Source organism: Hirundo rustica, chromosome 13, assembly GCF_015227805.2.
Source record: "Hirundo rustica isolate bHirRus1 chromosome 13, bHirRus1.pri.v3, whole genome shotgun sequence".
Lineage (NCBI taxonomy): Eukaryota > Metazoa > Chordata > Aves > Passeriformes > Hirundinidae > Hirundo > Hirundo rustica.
Window position 1 is genome coordinate 4128397 of NC_053462.1, and position 14357 is coordinate 4142753.

General features: G+C 42.4%; 1 protein-coding gene across 1 annotated transcript in view; it reads left to right on the forward strand.

Annotated features, from left to right (window-relative positions):
* The first annotated feature begins 9620 nt into the window (after window positions 1-9620).
* The window catches only part of RORA (RAR related orphan receptor A), a 406637-nt gene continuing 401900 nt past the window's right edge, over window positions 9621-14357 (forward strand). The window contains exons 1-2 of the mRNA XM_058422394.1: window positions 9621-9947; window positions 10540-10716. The gene's annotated coding sequence lies outside the window, so the exon portion shown is untranslated. The remainder of the gene's footprint in view (window positions 9948-10539; window positions 10717-14357) is intronic.

Here is a 14357-nt window from a genome sequence, read left to right on the forward strand (position 1 = left end):
GTAGTTTGGACTCCAACCGTTGATTTAAATGCATGCTACCTGCCAACAACTTCAAGGGGAGCTAGTGGTTGTTTGTAGCGTAAGACACAAGCTCTGCCAAATAAATCCAATTTTAACAGTTTGTCTCCTCCCACCAATTACTTCAAAGCAATTGGATGTTTTGAGACAAGTATTGAATTGTTATCAAAATGCTTCAATCTCACAGTTCAGACTTTGACATATTCTATAGGGAGTTTATTTCTTTAGCCAGAAATACAGCATTGAGGATTCCACTCAGTAAGTTCCCACTCAAGCTATAGATTTTCTGTCAGAAAAAATAAAATCATGCTTGTATACAGCTACATTTAAAACATATGGCTCTGCTTTGGCATCTGTTCTTTTTTCTATTTAAAGACTTGGAAGTGTATAATAAAAGGGACTATATTCTGTGACTATAGTTTTTGTTAGGGATTTTACACTGATATCACCAGAGCCATTCTTTAAGAGCTATAAAAATAGTTCTTTGCTCTTTGGTCTCTGGATCATAGCTTCTTCACAGGAGCTGTATCACCTGAATTAAAATGTGCTCGATTAAACTGATAGAAGACTAGACCTGGGAAATGTATTAAAGTTTGTTGTAGAAATGCAGCATAATTAAGCTGAAGGTTTGCATAGCCACAGACACAACTGGAGGCTCCTTTTGCACTTTTGAGCTTTCTGATTTGATAAGTAGTGTTAGAGTTGTAGGATAGTAAAACACACATAGAGTCTTCAACACCTATCTAGACTAAATTTGGAGAGCAAAAAAGGTGTCTGAAATTTGCATGTAACTTTTCTTTCTGAGCCATACACTTTGCGTCTCTGTAAAGTGTATCTGTTTTAAAACAAATTTGTTTTCCATTTTGACGCCGTTTTTACTTTTCATGTTCCAGCTTCTGAGTTCTCAGATTGAGTGTTACAGCGTTATGGACACAAACATGGGAACGATCTTGATTGTTTGGCAGTACCTTCACGCTCCCTGATCAAACACCAAGTGCCATCTGATTACTTTGACAAATCACAGCAAAGAATACAGTTTACAGTTGGATTATCAGGATCCACAGAGCAAACTATGTGCTAACATATTCATCACCTTCAAACATGAATACATTTGAGGAAATCATGATCTTCACGTTGATAATCTTTGAACCAAAGTAGGTTGAATTTAGTGAGTAAGTTACTCATGAATTATTTGTTCAGCTCTGAAAACAATGATGAATCTTTTAAAAGTAGCAGCGAATTTTTTGATTAATAGAGAGCCTTGAGAACAGCTGTTTTGACTGTATTTGTATATTCATACTGATTGGACTCTTTCTGCACTAGCAGGCTAATGACAGAAATAAAACTTCTACTGCCAAAATAAAAATCCTCCCATTGAAGTTGCTGGGAGTCTGACCACTGGTAAATAAAAACAACAATCCCCTACAGGTCCCTGCATGATCTTAACAGTCTGAGTAGAGCGCTGGCTAATGGTTGAGACCCAATGACCGCAGTCACCTTCTTTTTTTGAATTTTTCTTTTACTCAGCCTTTATAATATGCTTTTTTCTTTCTTGCAGCCCTCTATTTCATACACATTCTTAAACCCCTCATATATCTTTCCAGTTGTTTATTACAGCTGATTCAAAGGAAGTTTACATTAAATGACAATATCTATATCTGTCTATCTCAATTTCACATTTGAAGATAGTAAGTAAATAGTGGTAGGGTTTTTTTAATGACAGCACAGTTTTGGCCCTCAGGTTCTTAAATCAGCAATGTCACTTTATAGCTTTTAATTTATATGTTTTGGGTGCTTCCACCTGACATATTCTGAGCATAAGACATACATGAGTGCTCAGTCTAAAAATGTAGATTCATTTCTGTGACTTAGAGAAAAAAAATTACCATATAATAAATTCTTGGTAATCTGTCCTTCCTAGGGCACCGACAGTTTTTACCGTCTGCTCGTATCGACTACTCCCTTTTGGCCAACTGGAGGAGTCAGTTCCTTGAAACAGCAGAGATTTTTGTTATATTAATGGTTAAAGATTTTGAGATGGGTGGAGACTTGGGCAACAAACATATCAAAAATCTTTTCTTTTCAAACGGTCTTTGATTTTTAGCTGTTTGTTGTTCCTATAAAACCTTCTTCGCTTACTGCCCTTTGTGGATGCACTGACTTTCAAAAGCTCCCTCACTTACTGCTCCTCAGGGAAAATATTTTTTCTCTATTTTTGAAAGCTACTCAAGACATTACTTTTTGTCTTTTGCCAAACAACTTCTTTAAGAGAAGTTAGAGGAGCATTTAATAGGATGCAGATTAAGACCTTCATCACTCCCACTACTTCTTTTTGACTTGTAGGACAAAAGGTCGTAGTACAGCTGAAGGAGAAGGATGGACAAGGAGGATCGTGGTGGGAATTGCTCCATATTACTTTCCTGAGAAGAGTCACGTGTGAGGAAGCTATCTAATGACAGTGCCAGGGAAAGAATAAAACAGAAAACTTTCAAAGGTCCAGGAAAGACTCCCAGTTTGAGGCCCAGAGAAGAGGATACTGTTCATACATTAAGAGTGAGACCTAAGCAAGAAGGTGGAAGGAACACAGAAAGCCCAGGCAAAGAGCTGGAGGCCAGTTCTGGTTAGTTTGCTTTTTAGTTTAGCCCTGCATGGGTAGGATTTGGCTTTGGATAGAAAACTGCAATTACAGGAGCTTGTCTGAGACAGTGGAGGAAAAGTGGAGTAGAGTAGAGAGATCCAAGAAATTGGTTTGAACAGGTCAATTTAGGGCATGTAGAGACCTCGACAGAATATTTGTTAAATGGTATGTGTGAAAATTTGTTGATAAAATCTCTCCATGCCCAGCTCAACTTTATCATGCAGACTGTGGCCCTAGCAGGTGTTTTATATCATATATCATATTGCTTTTAGTCAGAATGTCATTGAATCATGGAGTTAAAATGAAAACTTCTAAGCATTTTACCCCACAGAGCAGAGAACTAATCCTATGATTTTGTTGACATTTGAAGAATAATGGGTTCAGTTATGTTTGAATAAACATAAAGCTGTTATTCCCTCAAATTACTTTATTCACAATGAATATAATAAATCTGCTTTGCCCTTTATATGTATTGTAGATCCCAATTCAGATATTGAAATTACAATTCTCTCACAGCTCATCTTTATGTGAGCATGTGAGCCAGTATTACGAGGGAAAATATCTACAGAAAGAGAATTTTAGATTCATATAGACGTACATGTGGGAACCAACTGTTGTATTTCCCTCAGGAGTTGCACCAAAAGCACCAAACAGCTATTGTGTCATGAAAGCAAAACCTATGATTTACCTGAGAGCTGTAAATTAACGTAAATTTATTGAGCAGGGAAATTCTCATATTCATGCTTCCTAATTAATTTTCTAGCTTTTTATTCCACAAAAATCGTATCAAATTTGTTTTTAAAATAAAGAGACTGGTTATTTTTTTTCACAGGGGGCCAATTTCATCACATTATTTGCTTAGTTCCAACTTCTTTGTTTAGACAGCTACCACACAGACTTGTTTCTCAGGGAAAAAAAAAAGAGAGATTTCTCAAGCAAAAAGAGTGCAATTAGAGAAGGGCATTGCTTTTGTCTCTTTTTTTTCTGAAGAGGGAAACTGTTCTCCCCTTGAATCAAATCTCCAAATCTGTTCTCAAGTTAGTGCTCTTTTCTCTCAGTGATTTTCCTCTGCGAGCCTCTGTGTGCTTGACAAAGCCAGGCTGCCTGTGCCAACACCTGACCCGAGAGCCTGCGTGTCCCTTTGTGTCCCTTTGTGTCCCTTGCCGGGACTGGTGGGCTCTGTCCCCGCGTGGCATTTCCCCTGTGTCACTCAGCTTCCCGCTGCTTCTGGTCCCAGATGGACAGAATCAGCAACAGCTCCGCTATTTCTCATTTGTACAATTTTGATTGCATTTTGACTAAAAGAAAGGCATTCCCCTCGCTTGCTCGCACTTCTGTATCACGTGGCTTGTATCGAATTTCCTGGGGAGCTATTTGCTTTACTCTAGGGTTTAACACTAGATGTTCTAATTGCAACTTTTTTTCTCAGAGCTCAAGTGCTCTCTAAACATTTCCTTTGTTGCATGTGAGAGAAATGCATGATATTTGTCGCTCTAAAACCTGATACGTCTGTCCTTTTCTTCTAAAGCTTCAGGTAGATGTTAGCTAAAGGAATGTTGGAGGGAGGATTCTGCTTCTTAAAGGAGAAGCACTGAGGGTGGTGCGAAAGGCTTCTGCTGGAATCCAGTGTGTGTGCCCCTTCCCTGGCCAAAGCCAGCGCTGGGAGTGAAGCCTTGCTTCATTGGGGCTGCAGTCCTTTCACAAGTCTTTGCAAAAGCAAAATCTCTCACAAAGCAGGGGAAGCTGAAGTGACACTTTCTCTGACACTAACCGGCAACCCCTTCAGATTACACCAGGTCTGTATCTTATTTTAGTTACCCTTGTGCTCTGAAGTGTTTTGAGGAGTATTTTTGGACCTTTTTGGAAATCGTGGGGAGTTTGGCACAAAGGCACTGTATTTTATCATGTTCAAACACCTGGTGAAAGAAGGCCTCCAAAGCAATTTTGGAAAATGTGACTGAAGAGCTGATACATTGACCCACGGGTTACGGTGGGGAGAAATGGCTGTTGTAATACACTTTGAAAAAACCTTTTTGCCTGCATGACTGGTACTTTTTGCAAAAGTAATGTGGACTTTAATAACCTGTAGGCTTTTGTGTGTCAAATTGCAAGCTTTAATAGGCTATTAAAAAGCCCTGAAAGTCCTTAATTCATTAGGGTGCAGATTCCCTTCTGTAGAGGTACATTAAATCCTGAGCTGTATGTTGAATATGCAAAGGAAGTTATGGTGGGCAAAGGAAACTTCCCAGGTCGATTCTTGCACTGGAACCTGCAGAGCACTGACCATCACTCCTTGGATTTGTCTGCAGAAGGAACAGTTGACCACAGGGGAACTGCTGTGCAGACAGGCAGTGGGCTACAAGGGGCATCAAGGCATCTCTGTTGAGCAGATGGGAAGAAAGGCTCTGGCATGCTTTACAGATTATTTTCCCTAATTTTTTTTACAAGGAAGTACTAAAGGAATTGTCCATATTAAAAGAAGATATGGAGAAGATTTGAATATGCTGGTATTTTTTAACAGGAGAAAGGGAGCCTTTCAAGTAGTTTTCATGAAGAAAACAAACTCCTGGGGCACCCAAACCTGGTTATTAAATGGTATGATAGAACCAGCATGGCACTTGTTTGGGTTCTATCTGTGGAACAATCAAAGATGTCAGTATATTTGTTGTATAACTCCCTTAGCAGCAGATAAATCAGGTTGACACTGACTTATTTAGTAAAACATCAGCAGGGAAACAACAGGCAGGGAACTGAGGCCCATGAGCTGTTGTGGGTCGCCCTGCAGCTCCTCATGCATCGATCGCTGCCTGCCTTCGACAAACGCAGATATTTAAGCATGGCAGCCTCTTCTAATTAAATCTGTTCCTCCTCCCCTACACACAGGAAATCGGCAACTGCCAACGGGGTACAGAAACGGGAGTTGTGAATTACTCGCTGCAGTGGATTTGCATAATTTGGGTTTTTCATTCCTTTTCAATATCTGAGTTCCATTATCTGAGCTGACTTGGGGTCGAATGCCTGAAGCATTCCATGCACCCTAGAGCAATAGAAGGGCCATAGTCGTGATCCTTAGGGAAATATAAGTAACACATTCTCTGCGGAAGGATCACAAGTTTCTCTGCAGACCGAGGAGATGTTTGTGACTTGCCACAGGACAAAGGGGAGAGGTGTAGGATAAAAATCTGATGAACTCAGGGTTGTGATTCATTCGTGCACTTCCCAGTGGCTGAAACAGCCCATGAACCAACTGAAACAGAGTTCGAGCTGCAGAGCAGGGAAGGGCCAAGGGACTTTCCGTTTGTCTTCAATGTTGCAAATGAGGTTTCTGCCCCCTAACTCTGTTTTCTTGGTTCTCCAAGGGAATTCTCGTAGATAGGTATTTCCTCGTATCAATCAGAGGGAGAAAAAGCAAGCAATCTCTACAGGAAAATACGTAAGAAAAAAATTACAAGCATCACAACAGCTTTGCAAACAGAATGGCATAAAGCCAACCAAGCTGTCATGTCAGCACCTCCCCAGAGGAATAATGGGAAAAAATTCAACATGGAACATTTTTACATCTGAAAAGGGAATGTGGGGTAGAAATCAGAGCCATTTTTTAAAGCAAGTGTATTCCAGGAAACTTGCAATATAAGTTCCAATAAAGCTCAAATAAAGCCCCAGTGAAACTGATTCCCTGTTTTACTTAATAAAATGTGGGAAGTGAACCTTGAGCTCAGGCAGCAGTTAAGTGATGCAGCATAGCTGTGGATCAGGCAGCCCAGAGGGATGCTGTGCAGCTCTGAGGGGAGGGGAAGGTTGGTGAAGAAATGGAAGAATGGTTTTTTTGGACATGCTGCATGGATGTGCCTTTTTAGAGAGAGGAAGGAGATACAGAGAAGATGTTTCCTTGGGCTGGGTACACACAGAGGGATTCCTGGTGCCCTGAGTGCACTGTGACACGGGACTGGGAGGCTGGCAAACGGGTATGGGGCACTTGGAGTTGTGCATTTCCCCCACAACCTTACATCATGCTCCCTAAATTTATTACTCATTCATATCTATCTGAAATTTCCCAAATGAGGCATCTTCTGCAGGAGAAAGGAGATAATCTTCAGGCTCCCCCAACGCAGGAAAGACCTCATGGTGTCCCTGCAATGTGCGGATGTGCAGGCAGATTTGGAAGGGGCAGAAAAGCTTCTGTTCCCTGTGAGATGTCCCTGCCCAGCCCTGCAGCACCTCTGCAACTCTGGGGTGCACGGCCCAGAAGCCACTTACCTGCATTGAGAATTTCCAGGACAGGGGAGAAGCTGCAGTACAGCACGGGCTGTGCCCCTGCTTTGTCCCCTGGTTTGAGAAGAAACAACATTCCTCTGCCCCCATCCCATGGTAACAAAGCAGCTTCATCTGTGCAACTCTACAAGGAAACGTGTAACAAACAGATGCTCAGAAAGTTACACAGATGAGGTAAATGAACAAAAGAACTAGATCATATATTATACTGGCCCAATTAATTTCACTGAAGATTCAGGGACGTGAACCCCTATGAGGTTACATCAGCAGCATGCATTTGTGAGTAGATAATAAATTTGTGCAGGCTAGCAACTGGGGACAAAATTGCTTTTTAACATTTCTGCTTTCTGAAGAAAGCAAAATTGGCTTTCTTCAGTTGTGTCATGTCCTTACGCTTGTTCCTATTTCTAAGAAAAATTACTGTAACATCTTTGTTCAAAACTTCAAGAGCTGATGTGCTCACAGTGCTGGAGAGAAACTAAATGCTGCCCAAAATGTTCTCTCATTAAAGGGTAAGAGACACACGCTTAAATGTTAAAACTTGTTTAAAAAATTAGTTTCAAGGAACCTCTGGCAAGGAAAGCTGGTCTTAGAAGGACTGTTTCCAAACTGATCCAGCAAACCGGTTTCTGTGAGAATGGTGATGCTTTCTGCTACAATCTAAGAGATTCCTGTGGAAAGGGGTACCTGATACTTTCTTACATTAGGAAAAACAATCATGATCTGGATTTCCAGATGCTGACTTTCATAGTAGTAGAGTGTTATCTGCAACTGAAAGGTACCCTTTTTTTAATCTGTGCACAATATAGGGAATCTCATTCTGTGCTTTTATGAATCTAAATAATTGGAATGGAGGCTGTCAGGGACGTCCTTCTCTTCTGTGCACACTTGAAAGACACAAAAGCGGTTTTCATATTCCTAAGTACATAATTAAAGATTTGGACAAAAATTTACATCAGTAAACAAGAATTTCAAACACCCTCTGGTTGTTCTTCTTTATATACAGAATTTTCTTAGTTTGTTATAATGACTCTATCTAATAGTAAAGTGTCCAACTTAGAACTCAAGGCAGTTATAGTTTCCCTCAGCTAAAGACTGCCAGATATGAGGATAAATCTGTGACTAGTGTCACTGATAATAAAATATAGTTCTCTCTTTTCTTGATTTTTATTTTAGTTTTGTAATTAAGAAGGAATACTCTAGTTATATAAACTAATTTACGCTCCATGTTGAATAGTGAATTATTATACTACTGTTTTGGTTTTTTATTGCAGAACAACTTAAAGACCTATTTATTTTACCTAGGAAACAACTAATGGGGGGAAAAAAAAAAAAAAAGAAAGAAAAAAAGGGGGGTGTGTGTGCATTTTTCACAGGAAAGACAACCAGTATTCAACTCCTTCCATTCTTGTTGGCTTAGTACTACTTGTCTGGATCAGTTCTTCAGGGAGGATGTGTGAGAGCAGGGTAGGAGGCTAGTGAGAGATGTGGAATTGCAGAAGCTTAGGCAAGCATGGCAGTGAGAGCACGCAAAGCTCTAGGTCAATGGCTGGCAGATGGCTTACGAGCTGAGGAGGCTGCTGGCAGATGGTATTGACAGTGTGGACAAGACAAAGATTTTGGCTACAGAAAGGGAGCTTTGGAAAGAGGCTAGAAGTTTATCTTTCCTGATAAGAATACTGTCCAATTTGGATGCACATCACATCTTGGTTTTTCTTGGGCTTTTTTCTTTTTTTTTTTTAACCACAAAAAAGGTAGAGAGGCTTTGCTGCTTTAGGAAAGAAAAAGTGACTGAAACAGAGATTGTGAGGTCTGTTATTTGGTCTAGTTCCCAAATTCTGACCATTCAATAACAACAAAACCCCCTTACTATGTGTAATTGGCACGTAATTATTTGTGATTACTAGTCTGATTCCTCTGCTGCTCTCACTGTTACTGAACTAATTACGCCTCTTATGCAACATTAGCAAATTAAATCATTCCAATTATCCACATTTATATCCTTGTGCTTTCTCTGCTGCCACAGTTCCTTCTCATCACCCTGTGTGACGGTGCCTGTCACACTTTCATTCGCAACCTACTTTCCTCGTAGGCAATTAGCGGATGCTGGGGCTGGGCCGGCTGCGAGCCCCCGTCCGAGCCAAGCCAGAGCCCGAAGCTGCTGCCCGTGCTCCTGTGGCTGGGCACGGAGGGGAGCGCTGCTGGCTGGGGGACACGACTACGGGGGTACCCCTGAGTCCAGGTGTCCCAAAGGCAGAAAGCTTGTAACTCTCAGAGGGATTCAGAGAAAAGAGAATCCCTTCAAATGAGGCAAGAACTGCCTTAAAACGTCACTTTAGACGCACACAAAAGACGGTTGCTACTCAGTTTGGAGTTTGTTCAGTTTGGGATGCCAAAATACAACAGGCAGTGAACAAGCTGAAAACACGGTAGGAAAGTGTATGGTCTGCTGTAGAGTGAATGTCAGCAGTAAATCTCTGAGCTGGTTTGGCAGCGGTGAGAACACGGGAGTTTATAGGAACGGCTCATACCTTCTTTCTGGGTGTGAGGGGACAGCAGCACAGCTGATGCTCTGTGGGATAAGTGGCGGCTCTCCATCAGGTGCCTGACAGCCCTTGATTGTCCTGATGAGCCTCACCTGGGGCCTCCCCACCTCCTGCCCCGGCCGTGAGGGAGCCGCTGGGGCTCGGCCTGGGCTCTTCGCTCCTGCCTGGAGCTGTGCCCAGGCACGGATACCGCTGCTCTGCACCCTCCGGGGAGCAGCTAGCCTTCACCATCCTCTGACGTGTGCAGGAATGTGGCTTGGAGCCTAAAGCTGCGATGTGGATCCCAGCTTCTGCGGAGCTGAGTTGACTTTTGAGAGTGACGGCATAGAAGCAGCTCCGGGTTCGAATGGCCGCGTCCGGCCCGGCCCTCAGCGCCGGGGGCTGGCACCCTCTGGGCGGGGCTGGGGCTGCACCACCTTCCGAGGCTCTCCGAGCAGCAAATGCACCTGCTGCTCCTGGTGGTGTGCCAACAGGTAAGCCAGACGTCAAAGAGCTTTGTTTGTTGGTCAGGAATAACTCCTGTGCTTTTCCACCCTCTGTCCTGAGAGGTATTGCTGTAGCTGTGATGTAGATGTACTACTTCACGCATTGTAAAATATCAGCATTACTGTTTCCATGGGATTTGGGCTGCATTGCATAGGTAGAATGTTCCCCTCCTGCTGTAGTATCGTGTGGGAAATCAGAGTCCACAAAGGAGACAGAAGTTCTGCACTTGATTGGAACAAAGGGAGAGAGTCCCCTGGGCCACACCCCCGCGGGGGCTCAAGTTCTGGGAGGCCGCGGACTCTATCGTGAACTCCCGGCCGCTTGTTGCCCTCTTCTTTACCTTTGGCTGAGGTACCAGGAAGGTACAGCCTTCCCGACCACCACATATCCCCCCTTGAACATGCATGGTCATTTTCCCCTTTCAGAAGTTCAAACTCTCTGGGTTCTGTGGCCAACTCCATGTTCGAGCAGACCCCCACAGCTGCTCCTCAGCTCCCGACTGGTTTTTCAGACCGAGTTGTTAGTGAAGACATTAACACCCATTGCGCAGACCGATCTAATGTTAACCATTCAAAACAGAAACTGCAAAGCAGGGATGCATTCCCACTCTGCTGCCCAACAAATGCCTGTGGGGACTGAACAAGGAGCTCCTGTTCCTGCGTGCACCGTCTGTGGGGACAGCCACCCGCAGCTGCCGGCCCTGGCTGAGGCTGTGCACTGCAGCTTGGGGGTCGAGGACCACAGCAGAGAGAAAAGGTAATTATGGTACCTTTGGGGGTAACTTCTGTCTTTCAGTTCAATATTTAATATGCTGTATCAAAAATACTGTCTGCTTACAAAATACTTAACTGCAGAACAGCTCTTCTCTGTTGCAGAGGATTTACTGTTACCTAGTTAGGCCTCTGAATTGTAAGGTGAACAGATGTTTGTTATATTTTCATTTCCTGCTGTAACAAAATCTCCCTTTGTTACTGTAATATCTGTTTCTGCTGATTTTCAGACACAGCAACTTTCAATTACAAGATAACAAAATACATAATTCTTAGCATTTATCCATAGGAAAGGAGCATGATATACTCTCATTAGGAAGGCCTAAGTAGAAACATAAGGAGACAGAAGCATAAAATAATTTTTCAACAAGATTCCAGTGAGGCCTAAGAAGGAAGCTGGTTGCCTTTGCCTAGGCCTTTTAGAACTTAGAAGAGACTACAGAGCAAGTGTCTTTCCAGGCTTGAACATTAAAGACTGAAGTAGGAAGATGGCAAGGACAGAGCACCTCTGCATCTTTCAGACTTTTCTGAATGACTTTTCCACGTGCAGAGCTGAGGGCAGGTGACAAGGGTTGATAGTCAGACGGGTGAGTTGTTCCTCTTCTTAATTGGTAAGAATCTTGCTTTATAGGAGGGCTAGAAGCGGCTAATTAACTTATTTTGTTTGTCTTTATCACATTTCCCCAACTAACAATGCTAATGCTGTGTGCTAATACCTAATCTGGCCTTCTTAGGACAGTGCTTGACAGAACATCCCGCGTTGCTGAGCTGTCCTGGCAGGACTATGTTGTAGAAAACCCTTAAATTCAGCAGAACTGTCTTTAGGAAGACCTGGCCATGTACTGCATTAGCGCACACTCTCAATCCATGATGTTTGTCACTGCAGTGGAGATTTATATTCCAGAGCAACAAATTAACAGGAGGAGTGGCTCAAACCACACCTGCCTCTGTGGCAGCAACAGTGAAGAGCTCTGTGTGTTTGTGGTGACAGGTGAAATTTAGGATGGATCACCGATCTCGCAAGGATCTCTTCCAGGTTCTCATATAAGTTCATGTATGAATCTTCCCGCTAATGAACAAGTGAGGAGTTTTCATCAGCCAAGTTAATTAGCTCTGCCAGCAGCCTGAGGAACTTCCTGGTTCCCTTGGCTTCCTCATGGAAGAATGTAAATGATACAGAAGGAATTGCTTCTATGTCTTTATTTTTAAACTTGCTGCTTTCTGTCCTTTTGAATGTGGGCAGCAACTGCAAGATTTAGAAATTAGCATGGTGAGGAACGCTTGGAGGATTTCTGTTGAATGGTGTAGACTGTTTTAATGGCCTCTTAGTGGGGACTGCTTTGCGTCTCTGGCGACTAGAAAGTATAAACACAACCTTTTAATTACTTAAATGCAAGCTGATTGGTTGAGTTGATGTGGTAATAATCTCCATCAACAGGTGAATTTCATTCAGGTCTTATTAATGGTGCTGTACAAGGTAATGTTTTCTTAATACTAGTAGCAAACTTTGTACTGGGCATATTAGTGTTAGTAGCAGCTGTTAGTTCTGCTCTTCAATTTTCATCTGTTTCATGAAAGCTTCTGGCAGTTATAAAATGTTTTTGCCAGTGGTTCTGTGATGATTCGTGTTCTGCTTTTGAAAAAGTAAAGTTTTGAAGTTGCATACTTATTAAATTTACTGGCATCTTCTTGACAAGATATCCTTGGTGTTAACTGCACTTCTCAGGTACTGCAGTTCTGGAAGCATGATTACAATGTTTAGTGTGATTCTGCCATCCATTATCACCACCACCACCTACTTCTGCAGAGCTGTAGCAGTGGGCGTGATGCTGTCTGGTGCACATGATTGGCCTGCAGTTCTGTACACAAGGAGAAAATAAACATCCGACTTGCAATAATGTGGTTAGACATTGTAATTTAATTTGGGGGTTAATATTCGCATTGCTAATTCAGGAATGGTTTTTAAAATGGGAAATTGCTCTCACCTGGAGAAGTACAGCTTTTTCTCCTCATGGCATGTATGGCTGAAGCAGAGTGGCAGCATTTGGTCAGCAGGGCATGCTGTTCACAGTGTGCCAAAACCTCCTTACCTGGTCAAGATAGCGTAGAATTTGGTGTAGACATCTGTTTGTGTCTCAGCCAGCTTAATTGCTGTGACCCTAATGAATCCTCTTTTCCAGTTCAAGGCAAGCTGAACCAAATGAAATACATGTGTCTTTCAGAATGACATGAGGGAGAAGAGCAGATGCTATCCTAGTGCAAGAGCTTATTTTAGTCTGAATGGGATATGTTAGAAAAACTGCTGGTAGGTTTTCTCAGGCATAAAGCAATATCCATCAGTCCAGTCATGTTACCATATAATGTTACTGTACACACCAGAGATGATGGCAAATGCTCTGAAACTGATGGTAAAAGATGCAAATATTTGCTGTATTTTGTACACAGTGATGAAAAGTTGTGACAGGGACCAAAGACTCCTTTTATGATAGCAGCCATCTGGTAAAATAGAGAGGCACAATATTTGTGCAGGATGGCTTACAACTTTAAGGTAGGCTAAAATGCTGCCAGACGTGCTCTTGTTGCTCCTTTCTGATCAAGCAGAGTCCTGCACTGCTTTGTCTACACATCAGAATGACTGATAAACCTCGGGTCACATTTGAGCTGATATTCCTTGGCCAATATTTATTTTTAGTTAAATAATGAGTAGACTTTGTTGAGGTCATGTAAGGTTCTAGAGTGTCTGCACTGCAGGGTTTCATCTTGCCCAGGGATGAATATATAGGTACTTGGTTGCTTCACTGCCTCATGACCTCTGTTGTTTTAGAAAGGATGAGGGGGTAAGCCCTTGTCTCTCAGATCCTTCTCATTCCTGAATTCCTCAGAGCTCATCCAGCTTTCATTATTCTCCCTCTGGAATCCCTGTGTGAGCCTCTCAGCCCCTCTGTGTCGTTGCCTTTGCAGCGTTCCTCTCCCACAGCCAGTGCAGGTTCCTGTGGTGGCACAGCTCCTTTGCTAGGCCCAAGGCAGGGGGCTGCTGCCTGTGTGCTGTCCTGGCTGAGACCAGTTATTCTGTGACAAGTGCACATATAATAGTTATTGCAGAGAAGAATTTGAATGACAAAACAACTTTAATTTTCTTACAACTAACCTCAAAGGAGCATGAGCTTAAATAACCTTGGCTAGATTTTGAGCTGCGTAATGTATAAATAACCTGCACTGCAATACATAAACACGTGAAGCTTATATTCGAATTTAAATAACCTTATTTCTTGTCATCTGATTGAGGAGCAGTAAAAAGAACAGGATCTCTTGATCAGACAGTTAGTTCTTCTGGGGGGGAAGGGACTGTTTCTCTATGCAGGGATTAATGTGTTTACTGGTTTTATAGTAGGTTCTATACTACCAAAACACAAAGCAAGTGGTAGCTTCCTTTGACCTAGTACAAGATGAGGATAGGATACCCATGAGGACTTAATTAGATCTGTCAGCTGTTCTTAATTCTGCTAAGCATGGGACTTGGGGTGACTGGGAAACAGCAGTTTTGGGTGAACTTTGTTACATTCTCAGGTTGATATGGCAGGAATCTTTTAACCCTTATTCCTGTGGAGCCCATCTCTGTAGTAACTT